Below are 15425 nucleotides of genomic sequence, written 5' to 3'. Positions count from 1 at the left end.
ATGGGTAGGCATGTACAAGCCCAGCTGCTCCGTAGCTCAAGATGGGACAGACTCTAAGATGTCATTTACACTCCAGAGCTCCCCACGGATCAGCCTGAACTTGGTCTGAAATCGAGCCCTTTCTGGCTGCGTCCCCTTCCCTGTCTTGTTTCCCTGCTCCATTGCTGTCAGTTTCTCCTGGGAGCACTTTCCTAATAAATCGCGTGCTCAGGAATCCTTGTCCCAGGATCTGACTCTGGGAGAACATAACAAGGACACCAATATTCACACACAGCTCCTGCCCTCAAGCAGCCCTCTTGCTAACCAGAGAGGCTGGCATGCCACAAACTGGACAAGGTTTTATTCACCAGGATTCCTTTTTGGGGCAAGTGCTATATTTGTTTGGAAGGATGTCTTAATAAATTCACCAGGGGCAAAACTGGTTCCCTATGGGCATGAGTGCTGCTGGTGCCAAGACTTCAAGAGAAGAGAATGAAGCTGCTCTCCAAGAGACCACGGACAGGATTTGATTGTTCCCCAGGACAGGAAAGAAAGGAAGGAAGGTGACAGGAACGGTGGGAAGGCCAGAAGCAGTACTATGTGGCATGATCCTCTCATCTTCCACAAGTTATGGAACCAGAGTGCAGACGCAGGGGTTGGAGACAGAAGAGACCACGAGGAACCAGGCCCTTAAGAAATCCTGGGGAGGCCTTTGGATCATCTCAGGCCATGGTATCAGGAATCTTTGAGGCAAGTTTGCAAGCTGCGACCAAGGCCCACCAGGAAGACCGGTAGACTCCTACGTGGGCTCCTGTTTCTATGCCTGCCCCCCTCCCACACTGTCCGTTCTCTACCAGTAACCAGAGGGAGCTTCTGAAATGCAACCAGGTCTTGATATCTACATTTATAAAGTCCCTGAGTCCAGGGCTGTTTCAAACCCTCTGATGGCTTCCCGTTGCATTTACAACAAAATCCTGAGTTCTTATCCTGGCCTTCATGTCCCTGTAAAGTCCTTCTTTCTGTTCCTTGAAAAGACCCATCTTGCTACCACCCCAGGGCTGTCTGTTCCTGTTCTGCCTGGACCACTCTCTCAACTCCTAGAACCTTCCCAGGGCTGAATGCTTCTCGTCATTCAGTTCTCAACTATCACCTTCAACTATCTTCAACTATCACCTCCTCACTTAAGTCTTTCCTCACCACTCTGTGTTCTTGGGCACCTCCCCCCAATCTACACCATGTAATTCTATATCCATGTCTTCAAGACACACACCACCATCTGAACTTGCAGTATTGGTTCATGTGTTGTTTATTATCTCTCTGTTCCCAGAACATAAGCCTCATGAAGGGCAGACACCTTATCTTATTTACCGGTGTGTCTATAGGGTCTGACACATAGTAGATGCTCACAAATCACTTGTTGAGTGACAAAATGAGTTTCTGAGGGACAGGGGAGCACCAAATGGCATTTGGATGGTACAAACACGTGATATTGGCATAGGGTACAGAAAGGAAGGATGTACCAAGAGGTACAGGGGAGCCAGAGAAGGTTTCCCAGGAGAGAGAGGGTATCTGAGCTGAGCCTTGGCACACCAGCCTTTGCCTTGTTCAGATGGTTCCTCAAAAGAACAGAGCTCCTTCTAATGCAGGCCTTTCGCAGATGCTGTTCCCTCTCTTCCTGGGAAGCTCTTCTCTGCTCTTCACCTGGTTAATTTCTGATGACACTCTAGGTTTCAGTTGGAATGCCACTTGCTCAGCCACACATTCATTCCTTGACCCACTCCCATCCAAATTAGGTCTCCCTCCTGTTCTCTCTCCAAGCATCCTGTTGTCTTCATTCTCTTACTCTTTGGGGATCCTCTGTTTAATGCTCGCCTCTCCCCACTAGACTATAAGCTCCATGAGGGCAAGAATTGTTGTCTTCTTCACAGTTGTACCCTCTGCTCCTAGGGTACCACCTACCATACAATAGGTGTTCAATAGATCTTTGTTAGTAAATAAATCAGTGGAAGGAGGCATGCAAGATAGAGGAAAAGGAGATTCCCAGGAGAGTTAAGAGCATATGCAAAGCTAGTAAGCCTTTGGGAAGTCACACACTGTTGAGTGCGCCAAGAGAATAATGTGCACATAGAGAAAAGACACGAGATGGGGTAAGAGAAGAAGGAAGATGTGAGGTTGGGATGGAAATTTCCCATCACCCCTGTTTTGCCTGCCAGCTAGAAAGGTCCCTACAATTACTGGCTGCATCTGCATATTTGAGTGATGATGGAGAGAGTGGGTTTGCTTGTCCAAGTTCTCCTGAGATAAAAGAAGAATCCTTGTTGCTACAAAAGGGAAGAAACCTCCCATGTGTCAAGAAGGCAAAGATATAGAAAGAATAAGCAGCTGGCTACTCTAATAAATTGTAGGTCACCATGGGTCTGGACCAATAAGACCAGGCAACACACTCACCTAAAAAGAAGAGATCCAAACAAAATGTAATTCAAAAAAATGTGGGTCCCCCTGTGTCACTTTGGATCATCTCCTTTTCCCCTGTGATGATGCTTTCTGAAAAGTAGTCAGTCTGTTTTGGGAGAGATGACTGGATGGGAATTGGGGGACAGGAGATCCTGTGAGAAGTATTTGTAATAATCCCAGTCAGAGAAGATTTGGGCCCCAAAGGTGTCTGTTGTGGTCATCAGCACTGTTTCACCAGATGTTCTTCGGATTCTGTCTTCTAGGTTCATGGTGGAATAATACTTCCTGGGCCTTTGCCACAGAGTGGGGCCACATGACTGGTTCTACACAGTGAATCGTGCACACAATGATATGTGTCACTTCCCGACTGGGATATTTAACTGACAGCACAAGACCTTCCAGAGCTCTCTTTACCTTGATCTTTCTCCAGAATGCACCATTATTTCTGCTAAAATCCCCTCTCCTCACCCCCCACCACTCGATCTAGGGAGAAGGCCCACTCTCTCCTTAAACTCCATTCCAACCACTTGGGAATTCTTTGGAATTCTTTTCATTCTCCCAATGGCTGAGATGTTTGAATACTAAACACTAAACTAAAGTCAGGCACTTGCAGACTTTCTTCTTTATACTGTCCCATATATTTTTTATACCATGCTATTCCTTCCCCTAGGAAATAGCCCAGCCATCTGTTTAGCTTGGGGTGGAAGAAGCATGGAGAGAAAAAGGAAAAAGGAGAGAAAGTACATCAACTAATACTTCAAAAATACCATTGATCTATTTTCAAATTCACTGACTCTTTCCTCTGTCATCTTTATTCTGCTGTTAACTCCTTGCCGTGGATATTTTATTTCAGATATTATACATTTTAGAGCTAGAATCTCCATTTGCTTTTTTCCTATCATTTCTATTCTTGGCTGAGATTTCTTATCTTTTCATTTATCATGAGCAGATTTTCCTTTACATCACTGAACACAGTTACAACAGCTACTTTAAAAATCCTTGTCTGCTAATTCCCACATCTGGGTCATCTTGGGCTCAGCTTCCATGGATTGTCTTTTCTTCTGAGAATGAGTCATATTTTCCTATTTCTTTGCATTTCGAGTAATTTTGGATTGTATGCTAGATATTTCAAATGTTACACTGTAGAGACTGGATTCTGTTCTATTTCCCCCAAAGGGTGTTGATTTTTTAATTTGTTTTAGGAGGCAATGAACTTAATTGGACTCAAACTGCAAGTTCTACCAGGTGGGTATCAGTGCAAGTCTGGGTTCTTCTCTTTTAGCCTTATCTGGGCTGCTTAGGGTTTGCCACAAGCAAGGACGCTTCAGAAGTCAGCCAGAGTTTTGGGCAGAATTTATCCATGGATTAAGGCTCCCTACTCTGTCTCCTTTCCTTTGAGGGCAGTTGTCCAGAACTCTGTCCTCTGTCTCTGAAGTTCTTTCCTTAAAACTTCCTATTGGAGTTTCCTGCAGGAAGCTGGGGTTTTTTTAATCTTTTCTTCCAAGGCTGGTATTTATTATCTGTGAGAAGATCAGCTCAATCAGCACTTACTTAGCCATTATTAATGGAGCAAAATTCCATATTTCACTTAAGAAAGGGTTTTAAGCTCAAAAAAAAATCAAAAGCACATTATCTCATAATAAAGGACAAGCCTTGAGAGATATATGTGTCTCTATTAATACCACCTACACATTATTTTTCATTTTGTCACAAACCTGTGAAAACTTCATCTGGGATACACGACAGTCAGAGAAGTTTGGGAATGACTGAATTTGTAACCATTTCCCACCTCCCCTGCAGGCGAGGCTCCTCTTTAGAAACCAAGCGACAAAATTAATTATTTCTAGAATACCTTCTAAGCGTCAAGGCCTTTGCTAGATGATTTGCCAGTTTAAGACACAGTCCTGCCCTCATTATACCAATGACAAAACCTGGGCTTCGAGAGAATAAGTGGATTGGCTAAGTCTCGAAGTTACAGAGTGGTGGACCTGGAGTTTGCCCTTGGGTGATGGGGGTATTCCATAAAGGCAGGTACTGTCATCAAAGAAGACACCTGCCAGGCACCCCCACCCCTGCACTTGAAAAAATCAGGTGTGTCTATCTTTCCTAAACAACACTACCCAAGCTCAGCCAGAAATCACACAGCGAGGGGTGACCAGGCAGGTCAAGAGTGTTGGGATCCACTCAATGTTACATTTAATAGAATTCCACACGATTCGGGTTGATGGTCCTGTGTAAGCCACAAACCCAAAGAGATCCCAGTCCCAGTCTGCCTGCTTTGAAATGTCTCCAGTATGCCCTTATAAATGACAAATATCAACCCCTTTCTTATTCTGCTGGTGGGGCTATAAATTGCCCTTTCTGGGGGACAATTTGGCAATACTTTATTAAAACTGTCCGGACCTTCTCACCAAGGAATTTCACTTCTAGGAACATAGCCTGAGGGTACAATCATAGAAGCACACTGAGATTTATGTACAAAGATGAACATTGCAGTATCGTTTATAATGGTGAAAAATTGCAAAAAAATTGAAATGTCCAAAAGTAGGGAATGGCTAAATAAAATATGATACAGCTATACCATAGAATATTAATATGCAGCTGCTAAGAATCATGTTCCTGGAGAATATTTAAGGACACAGGGAAATGCTGATGGTATATGGTGCTGAGCTAAATAAAATAATGCAGAACACAGGTTTCTGTGTAATATGATCCCATGTATAGGGGTGTGTGTATGTATGCACATATGCGTGTGTTTGTATATGCATATAGAGGTATGCATCCATCTATCTCTGCATCTGAAAGGACATACAACAAAATATTAATGGTGATTATCTCTGGGGGTTAATATTACACATAACTTAAAAACTTTCTTTCTAGTACCATATCCTTTAGTGAGTAGGTATAGTTCTTAAAAAGAAATATTTAAATTGTAAATGCTATCAAGAGAAACCAGAGTGTCAAAGGGTAGAGAAGAGAGTAATATAGACCCTTAAATACTGGAATTTCAAATATTCAGGGAGATTAAGGGCCTTTCAAATCAAATAATTAACAGCCATGTATCAGTTAACCTCTGCCTCAGAATAACCATAAAATCTCCGTGACATATGACAGAAGGCATTCATTACACGCACGTGTTTGAGTTGACTGGGGCTGGCTGATAGAGGCTGGGCTTACTTGTATACCTCTGGGCTGGCTGAGTTTGGATGGCCGAGGCCGAGTTGCCATGGCTCAGTTCCACTTGCTTCTTGTCCTCTCCCTGGGGCCATCAGGCAAGGGTCCTGCAAGTTCTTCCTATGGTGGTGGGAGTGTACAAGATGGCAAGTCCCTTTATGCAAGTACTTTTTGACTCTCTAGTGACATCACACATGTTGCCATTCCATTGGCTAAAGTGAATCAGGTGACCAGACCCAAATTCAAGGGGCAATCCTTGGAGCAATCCAAGGAGCTGCAAAGGCATATGTCAAGGAGTATGAAAAACTAGGGCCATTAATTCCACTTACAAGTGGTCACCACCCTACTTGATAGATGCTTACGTGTGGTATGAGTTAGAGACCATGACTTAGGGAGGGCCATCCTGCCCCACCTCCACCAAAGCCACCCAGCTGACACTTTTTGTCCCATGGATATCAAGGATGCCAAGTTTCTCCATGACCGATTGTCTGAGTTTGTTTGTTGTTTGGTTTGCTGGTTGGTTGGTTTTGGCTTTTTTACATCACTCAAACCATTAATTATCTTTGAGATGCCTGTTAATTTGTCCCATTGCATGTTTCACTGTAGCATTCCTGATGACACAAAGAAAAATAGCAGTGATCTGAAAGTCATGTGGTGTGCCCAAGAAACACAGACGAAACGTCAAAACCATATTTAGCCACACCGGCTGGGCACTGCAAGACTCCGGGGCTGTGCTGTCCAAACAGTGGCTGCTCCTGGAATTTAAATTTTAGCTAACTAAAATCAGATGAAATTTCATTAAAATTAAATACAATTTAAAATGCAGTTTCTCAGTCACACAAGACACATTTCAAATGCTCAATGGCTACATACGGCTGGTGGCTGCCCTCGTAGATAGTGCGGACATAGAACAGTTCTGTGTTTGCAGAAAGTGCTGATGGACAGCACTGCTCCTGATGGCACCACAGACATAGACCATGAAGTGGATGGCGCCCCCTGGAGTTGTGCAATCCAGCAACCCAGTCCAGTGACCCAATTAACTTGTGCCCAGGTCTCCTTGCACTCAGTATAATTCTGTCTGTGCTAAGCTTTTGAGCAACATTTCTAAAGGCATTGGCTTCTTCCGTTTTTCAATTTAAACCAACATGTACCTGCTGTCCTTTTAATTTAACCAGTTTCTGCCAACCCAGTTCGTCCTGGATGTTTTTCAGGGAGTAATGGGTTTCTCTGACATTCTAATTCCTCCACTTGGCAACCCCAGCCCTGGACCATCTCTGATTCTCATCCCCCAACACTCCTTGCCTCGTGCTCTTGCTCTAGCACCTTGTAATTCAGCACATATGGTATACTGTTCTGTGTCTCTGGACTTGGGGACTTTGGGACATTCTGTCCCTGTAGCTAGAATGCCTTTGTCTCACTCATCACCTGGTCTTTAAGACTGAGTTCCAGGCTGCATTCTGGGGACGCTTTTCCTAACCACACTGACTCAGATGCTCCTCCACCCTCAGGTGCCCACAGTATCCTGGGTTTGACTTTATCATTCGCCCTTTGCCCCACTGTCCGGCTTCCTTTCTAGGATGTGAGCTCCTTCTAGACAGCACATTCAGATTATTACTATCTGTCCAATTCAGATTGTTAAAATGGCCCAGAGCCAGACCCATCTGGGTATGAATTGCTGTTCCACAGCTTGCTGACTGTGGAATCATAAACAAGTTGCTTTAGCTTCTCTGTGCCTCATTTTCCTCATCTGTAAAATGGGGATAATAAGAGGGTATTTCAGGGATGATGTGTGATAACACCAGTCAGAAACTTAGACCAGTGCTGTGCACACACTTGAAGGGCCTACTAAGTGTTAGTCATTTCTTCTTATATGGCAAGAGTCTGGCATATAATAGGTGCTCAGTTATTGCTGCTTGAAATAGCAAAATGATAGGAGACCCAAATTACTTTAAAGGAAGCCCCCATGGGTTATCATGGTGCTATAGAAGAATTAGGAGCTTTTAAATAATTCCCCTAAGAAAAGCTGAGAGCTTTTCCCCCTAAGGTCAGGAACAAGACAAGGATGTCCATTCTCACCACTTTTACTCAGCATAGGATTGGAAGCCCTAGCCAATCAGACAACAAAAAGAAATAAAATGAATCCAAATTGGTAAGGAAGAAATAAAACTTTCACTATTTGCAGATGACATGATACTATATATAGAAAACCCTGAAGACTTCACCCAAAAACTGCTAGAACTGATAAATGAATTCAGTAAAATCACAGGATACAAAAATCAACGTGCTGAAATCTGTTGCATTTCTATACACCAATAATGAAGCAGCAGAAAGAGAAATTAAGAAAACAATTCCATTTATAACTGCACCAAAAATAATAAGATACCTAGGAATAAACCTAATCAAAGAGGTGAAAGACCTGTACTCTGAAAACTATAAAACACTGATGAAAGAAAATGAAGAGGACACAAAGAAATGGAAAGACATTCCATGCTCATGGACTGGAAGAAAAAATATCGTTAAAATGTTTAACATACCCAAAACAATCTACACATTTAACGCAATCCCTATCAAAGTATCAACAGCATTTTCAACAGAACTAGAACAAACCATCCTAAAATTTGTATAGAACCACAAAAGACCCCAAATAGCCAAAGCAATATTGAAAAAGAAAAACAAAGCTACAGACATCACAATTCCAGACTGCAAGTTACATTACAAAGCTGTAGTACTCAAAACAGTATGGTACTGGCACAAAAACAGAATAGAACAGAATAGAAAATCCAGAAATGAACCCACAACTATATGGTCAACTAATCTTTGACAAAGCAAGAATGAATATCCAATAGGAAAGACAATCTCTTCAACAAATGGTGTTGGGAAAACTGGACGGCAACAGGCAAAAGAATGAAACTGGACCACTTTCTTATATCATGCACAGAAATAAATTAACAATGCATGAAAGACCTAAATTTGAGACCCGAAACCATAAAAATCCTAGAAAAGAACACAGACAGTAACTTCTTTGATATCAGCCATAGCCAAGTAAAAAATGGACAGAAGACATGAATAGACATTTTCCCAAAGAAGACCTCAGATGGCCAACAGACACATGAAAAGATGCTTGGTGCGCCTGGGTGGCTCAGTTGGTTAAGCATCCGACTCTTGATTTCTGCTCAGGTCATGATCTCAGGGTCATGAGATTGAGCCCCTCGTCAGGCTCTGCATGGAGTATGGAGCCTGCTTAAGATTCTCTCTCTCCCTCTCCCTCTGCCCTTCCCCAGTCATGTGCTCTCTTTCTTTTTCTCTAAAAAAAAGAAAGAAAGAAAGAAAAGAAAAGAAAAAAGAAAAGAAAAGAAAAAAAGGATGCTCAACATCATTTATCACCAGGGAAATTCAAATCAAAACTACAATGAGATACCACCTCACACCTGTCAGAATGGCTAAAATCAACAACACAAGAAACAACAGGTGTTAGTGAGGATGTGGAGAAAGGGGAAGCCTCGTGCACTGTTGGTGGGAGCGCAAACTGGTGCAGCCAGTATGGAGGTTCCTCAAAAAGTTAAAAATAGAACTACCTTATGTCCAGCAATCGCACTCCTGGGTATTTAGCCAAAGAATTCAAGAACACGGGCGCCTGGGTGGCTCAGTTGGTTAAGCGACTGCCTTCGGCTCAGGTCATGATCATGGAGTCCCGGGATCGAGTCCCATATTGGGCTCCTTGCTCAGCAGGGGGTCTGCTTCTCCCTCTGACCCTCCCCCCTCTCATGTGCTCTCTCTCTCTCTCTCAAATAAATAAATAAAATCTTTTAAAAAAAATTTAAAAAAAAAAGACTACAAGAACACTTATTCACAGGGATACATGCACCCCTGTGTTTATAGCAGCATTATCTACCCTAAATATGGAAGCAGCCCAAGTGTCCACTGATAGATGAATGGATGAAGAAGATGTGGGATACATACACACACACACACACACACACACACAATGGGATATTACTCAACCATAAAAAAAGAATGAAATCTTGCCATTTGCAATGACATGGATGGATCTACAGGGTATAATGCTAAGTGAAATAAGTCAGAGAAAGACAAATGCCATAGGATTTCTCTCATATGTGGAATTTAAGAAACAAAAGAAACAAGCAAAGGAGAAAACATAAGAGAGAGCGACAAAGCAACAAACAGATCTTAACTCTAAAGAACAAACTGATGGTCACCAGAGGGTTGGGGGTGGGGGGTAGGGTAGGTAGGGGGTGGGGGGGTGGTAGGTGATGGGGATGAAGGAGCGCACTTGTCAAAATGAGCACTGGGTGATGTATGGCAGTGATGAATCGCTATATTGTACACCTGAATCTAATATAATACCGTGTGTTAACTAACTGGAATTAAAATAAAAACTTAAAAAAAATTTAAATGTAATTAAAATAATCCCCCCGAAAGGAATTGGGAACAAAAACTGGTGATTATTGCACAGTTCTTTAGGATGGTTTTCCCTTCAGGCTACCCTAGCCAAGGAGCAGCTCCAGATTTCCTCAAGAAGTTGCCCTCCTGGATGCAAAAGAGGTTAAGGAATTCCCAAAAGGACTTTCCCAGCAGACTGGCTTTGAGGTAGCTTAGGGTCCAATCAGAATAATAATCATAAAATACCTGTTGTGTAATGGGCACTTGGTATGTGCCAGTGATTCTCAAGGGCATGCAATTTCTGCCCCCCACCCCCAACAGCAGACGTTTTTCCACATCTGGAGGCATGTTCGGTTGTCACAACTGGGAGTGCTGGTGCTCCTGGCACCTAGAGGGTAGAGTGCATGGGACAGCACCCATAGTGAAGAATGATCCAGCCCCCAAGGTCAATGGTGTCAAGGTTGAGAAACCCAGTTATGTTCCAAGACCCTGAGCATCAGAAGCACCGTCTCACTGAATCTTCACGATGACAATTTATCAGTGAGGCACTGTTGACACCTTCAGTGTCCCCACCTCCCAGCAAGGAAGCTGAGGTTCAGTGATGCAAACTGTCCACGGTGACCCAGCCAGGAAGCGGGAGAGACTTGATTCAGACCCGGGCGGCCCGACACAGAGCCCGTCCTCTTAGTGTCTGCCACATGGTGGGGGGCACAATGCGCTCTGACCCCCTGTTGTTTAGTGAGAACCTCAGTCCGTCATCACTCAGCCCTGGGTGGGAGGCCTCACTCGGGCCATGTGATCTGGGGCACACCACCTGGTAAGCCACCTAAGCTTCTCTTTTCTGGTCTGTACAATGGGGGAAGGATGCCCACCTCATGGGGTGGCTTAAGTCTTCCATCTGATGATGAGTGAAAAGTGCCTGGGGAAGAGTCTGCCACTTATTAGATGGTAGCTGCTTCTGTCCCAGTTGTCCTTGTCAACATCACTATTAACATGCCCATCGCCTTGGAGGCCTGGACTCCCTCCCACCCGATCCTAAGGAAACAAGAACTCGGTTTTGTAGCTGGTCCAGTGCGCCAGCTGGCACTCCAAGACCAGTGGGCGCCAGATTTCTCCCCTGGAGAAGGGGGCTTGTGCTCCGGGAGGCGGCGGCTCAGAGGGAAAGAGGCGTGTTGCTCACATGCTCAGGGCAGTGGGACCCCCAGCAGGAGGCTGACCACCTGGGCTGCTCCCTCTCTCCTGGGTGGGGATTAGTTCTTCCTGAATCCCCCCGTGGGAAGCACTAGGGCCCTTCAATATGGGAGGTGGTGATCCTTGGGCCCTGCCCCAGATTCATGCTGCTCTCGGAGACTCTGCTCCCCAACAACGGGAGGGAAATGGTGGCCAAGGGGGAGAGTGGAACTCTTCAAAGAGAAAAATAATTTCTCTGCTGTCTGGGAATGACTGTATTTTGCAAGGTGCCAAGAGACTGCAGCAGCCAAACTGGAGAGAAGATGCTAGAAAAGTTTCCAAAACACTGGAGCCGGGGTTGATTAAGGCAGGGCTTCCATGAGGCCTCGCAGATCTAAGGCCAGCTCCACTTCATGTCTCTGTCGATGAGAGTGAGGAGAAGAAGACCTGCCATGTATAGCCTACTGTATGTCGGGCCCTGTTATGATCGCTTTCCTTACCTGCACCATCTTTAGCCCTGTGACGGGTGTACCCCTTCAGAGGACTGTCGTGTCAACACATAAAAGATGTTTTCAAGGGGGCAATGTGAGAGTGTTTGCCATCAGCATCATCACTACAACTACTGTATTATTACTGCCCTGCAAGACAGGGGTTGTGTCCATGGATCAGCAGGACAAACAGAGGCTCCGAGGGGCTGATCTGCCCAAGGCCGTGAAGGAGGCAGGAAAGTACAGTGGTGAAGCCGACATTCAAACCCTGACCTGCCTGTCTAGTAACCACACACTAACTTGGGCAAGTTGTTTCCTTCTCCGAGCCCTGGACGTCCCTCCTGCAACATGAAGGAATAGAATTAAGGCCACCGTGGTGATTCAACCTGTTTCATTATGGAGACTCAGCTCCCCAGTACAGGAAGTGGAAATTAGACTTGTGTTTTCTGAAGATGGAGTCCTCCCTGTCCTTACAGAAAAAAAAAAAAAATGAATGAACTTTTTACAGCTAATATTATGTGAGCTGCACTGTTAATGGTCAGAGAGGATCGTCTTGCCCTACCTACCACAAAGGCTACCGTGAGAGACAGGAAGGCAGGCAGGACTGGGGCTCGCAGGGGAAAAGGGGTGATGAGGGGTAGCTGACGCCAAAGGCCATGCACCTGAGTGGTTTGGAGTGGGACCAATCCCCAGGAAACGCCAGGTGAGCAGGACCGTCTCTGCTAGACCAGGGGCTCTCCTGCTGCCCGCGCTCCTCAGTTGATCCTCTAGGGCAAGAGATGCACTGCCCCAGGGTCAACGTCTTCATTCCTGCCGTGTGTAGAGCACACACCTCCCCACCCCTCGACAGCCACAAGACCTAAGGCAACCTCTGGACACCTACAGGGGCCGTAAGAAAGACACACACACACACACACACACACACACAGACGCATGCATATATGGTGGGTTAAAGTGATCCCACTTGGATATTCTAAGCTGAGACAGTGGGGAGTGGATGCCCATCCCATTAGCCACAGTCATTGTCACTATCACTCATCATCCTCCCAGGCTGGGCTGCAGGTGGAGGAAGAATCCCTGAGCTCTGCTCTCAAGTCCCTCCCAAGCCTCCAACCCTCCGGTGTTGACCTCTTTCCTCCCCTTGTCCAGCAACCTGGAAGCAAAGCTGTCGGTGCCATTTCTCTCCCCCCAGCTCTTCCAGCTGGTCAGCAAGCCCTCCCCTGGCAGGGAACGGGAGTGCAGGAAGTAGCCTGGGCCCTGCTTGCTCAGCCTCCCAGGCAGGGGGTGGTGTTGGGGGAGGACGAGGCTTTTGTACACAAAGCAGATGCGCCAGAAACTCATACTCCTCGGGCACAGACACTCCGGGGGAAATGCTGCCGATTTTACCCACTCATTCCTCTGAAAATAACTGCACTCACTACCTGCCAAGTTTCCGGAACAGAACAAGTGCTGAGGAATGGAGACCTGATGGAGAGATGGAGTTTGGGGCAATAGGAAGTCAACCACACTGCTCTGCCCAACTGCAGGTCCCTGACACAGAAGAAGGATTTGCGATGGACTCTATTATGTCATTATGTTTTTAACAGCAGTGATACTAATTGCTACTGTTTTTAAAAGCAGCTACTCTGTCCTGGCTCTATACTTTACAGACACGGTTCCGTTTAACTCTGCTGATACTGGTAGTGTCCCCATTTCTACAGATGAGTAAAGTGAGGCTCAGACAGGTTAAGTAACTGGTCCAAGGTCACACAGAATAAAATAGCAGAATCATGATTCAAAGCTAGACCTCTCTGACTTCTGAACTTGTCCCTTCTAAAGCTGCCTCTGAAACCATTCATTCACCTGTGTTTCTCAATAATGGATGGATGGATGGATGGATGGATGGATGGATGGATGGATGGATGGAAGAAGGAAGAAGAAAGGATAGAGATAGATAAGATAGAGATAGGTAAGTAGGTAGGTAGATAGGCAGGCTAGAGAAGGATGGATACACAGATAAATGATAGAGATGATAGATAGATAGATGGATAGATAGATAGATTCATACATACACAGATGGATGGGGGAAAGGAGAAAACTGAAAATAAATGTAAGACATATCTCTACCACTCTCCTAAATGAGGCAGCTGAAGTGCCTAGGGGTTGAATAAAACTTGCTCTAAGTCACATAGTCCGCTGAAATCAGAATTCATTGGTCTTGTATTCAAGGACTATGTGTTGAGGGTTTACTATGTGTCAGGTACAACACTAGGCACTAGTGACAAGGCCTACTCCCAAGGAGCCTAAAGTCTGGCAGAGTGGACAGAGTTAAACAAGCAATAACAGCAAAAGTGGGTCTCTGCTGCAATAGGGAGAATGTCTCTGGTGGTCCAGGAAGGCATTCTTGATGAGGAAGAGCTTAGCCTGATAGTTTCTGGAAGAACAAGTGATGGGGAAAGAGAGAGGGGATAGAGACGGGGGTCAGCTGGAGCATCTACTAGTAGGACCAGTGGCAGCAGGGAAGACTCAGCAGCCAGACCACACAGGACTATAGGGGCCAGGCTTATGCCTTTGAACATGATCCTGACAGTACTGAATCCTTACTGGAGACTGCCAGTAGGGGGCTAACATGACCAGTTTGTGCTTAAGAAAGATTCCTCTGGGCATCTGGGTGGCTGCAGAGACCAGTTAGGAGGCCACTGGAGTCGTCCAGGTGAGGCACAAAAGAGGCTTGGACAGGTTGGCAGCCCCAGAGATGGAAGGAAGTGGGCAACCTGGAAAATGTCTAGAGGAGAAGAACTGAAAGATTTGGTTGGATATGGAGTCAACGGTGACCTGATGTCCTAGACATCTGAGGACCTTCCTACTTTGAATGCAGTGTTCTGTTATTTGACCTTTTTGCCCTGATTTTTGGTTCAAAATCTATAATCCCCTTAAACAGTTATAGGCACGTATCCCAACCCCTAGTTTGGTATTTATTCCTGTCCTATTGCCCACTTTTGTATGAGCGGACACCCTCCCTAGAGAGAGATTTTTTGAGCATGTGTGAAAGCAGTTCATCATGGGTATGGCCCCTCCATGATGACAGAAGACTGCCCCTTGCCCAAGATGTTCACATCCCAGTCCCCAGGACATGTACTTATGTTACCTTACCTGGCCAAGAGATTTAGCAAAAGTAGTTAAGTAAAGATCTTGAGATGTAGAGATTATCCTGGATTATCCAGGTGGACCCAGTGTAATGCAAGGGTCCTTATAAGAGGAAGGTGGGAAGGTTAGAAAAAAGAGAAATGATGGGGGAAGCAGAGATCGGGCTGATGGACTGTGAAGGTGGAGAAGGGGCCAGGAGCCAGGGGGATGCAAGCAGGAAGCCTCCAGAAGCTGGGAAAGACCAGGAGACAGATTCTTCCCTGGAGCCTCCAGAAAGAATACAGCCCTGCTGACCCCCTGACTTTAACCTCCCTAAGACTCACTTTAGACTTCTGACCAGAACCGTGAGGTAATAAATTTGCGTTGTTTTAAGCCACTAAGTTTGTGCTAATTTGTTACAGCAGCCCTAGAAAAATAATACAATGGGTTTCCTGGCTTAAAATAAAACTTCATTTCACAAAATAGCAAATAAAAAGCTATTTCAGGTCTGCATTACATTCATGCAAGGGGAGATGTAAAGAAGCAGCAGTGTGGGAAGAGATTCAGAAAGAAACAGAGATGCCATCACAAATAGAAACGAGAACAGTATACAACAGATACCTACTGTTGCGGGGGATTGAATTGTGTTCCCCC

This window comes from Leptonychotes weddellii, chromosome 5 (genome assembly GCF_054177405.1).
Source record: "Leptonychotes weddellii isolate Sample4059 chromosome 5, ASM5417740v2, whole genome shotgun sequence".
In the NCBI taxonomy this organism is placed as follows: Eukaryota; Metazoa; Chordata; class Mammalia; order Carnivora; family Phocidae; genus Leptonychotes; species Leptonychotes weddellii.
This window is presented reverse-complemented; position numbering follows the sequence as displayed.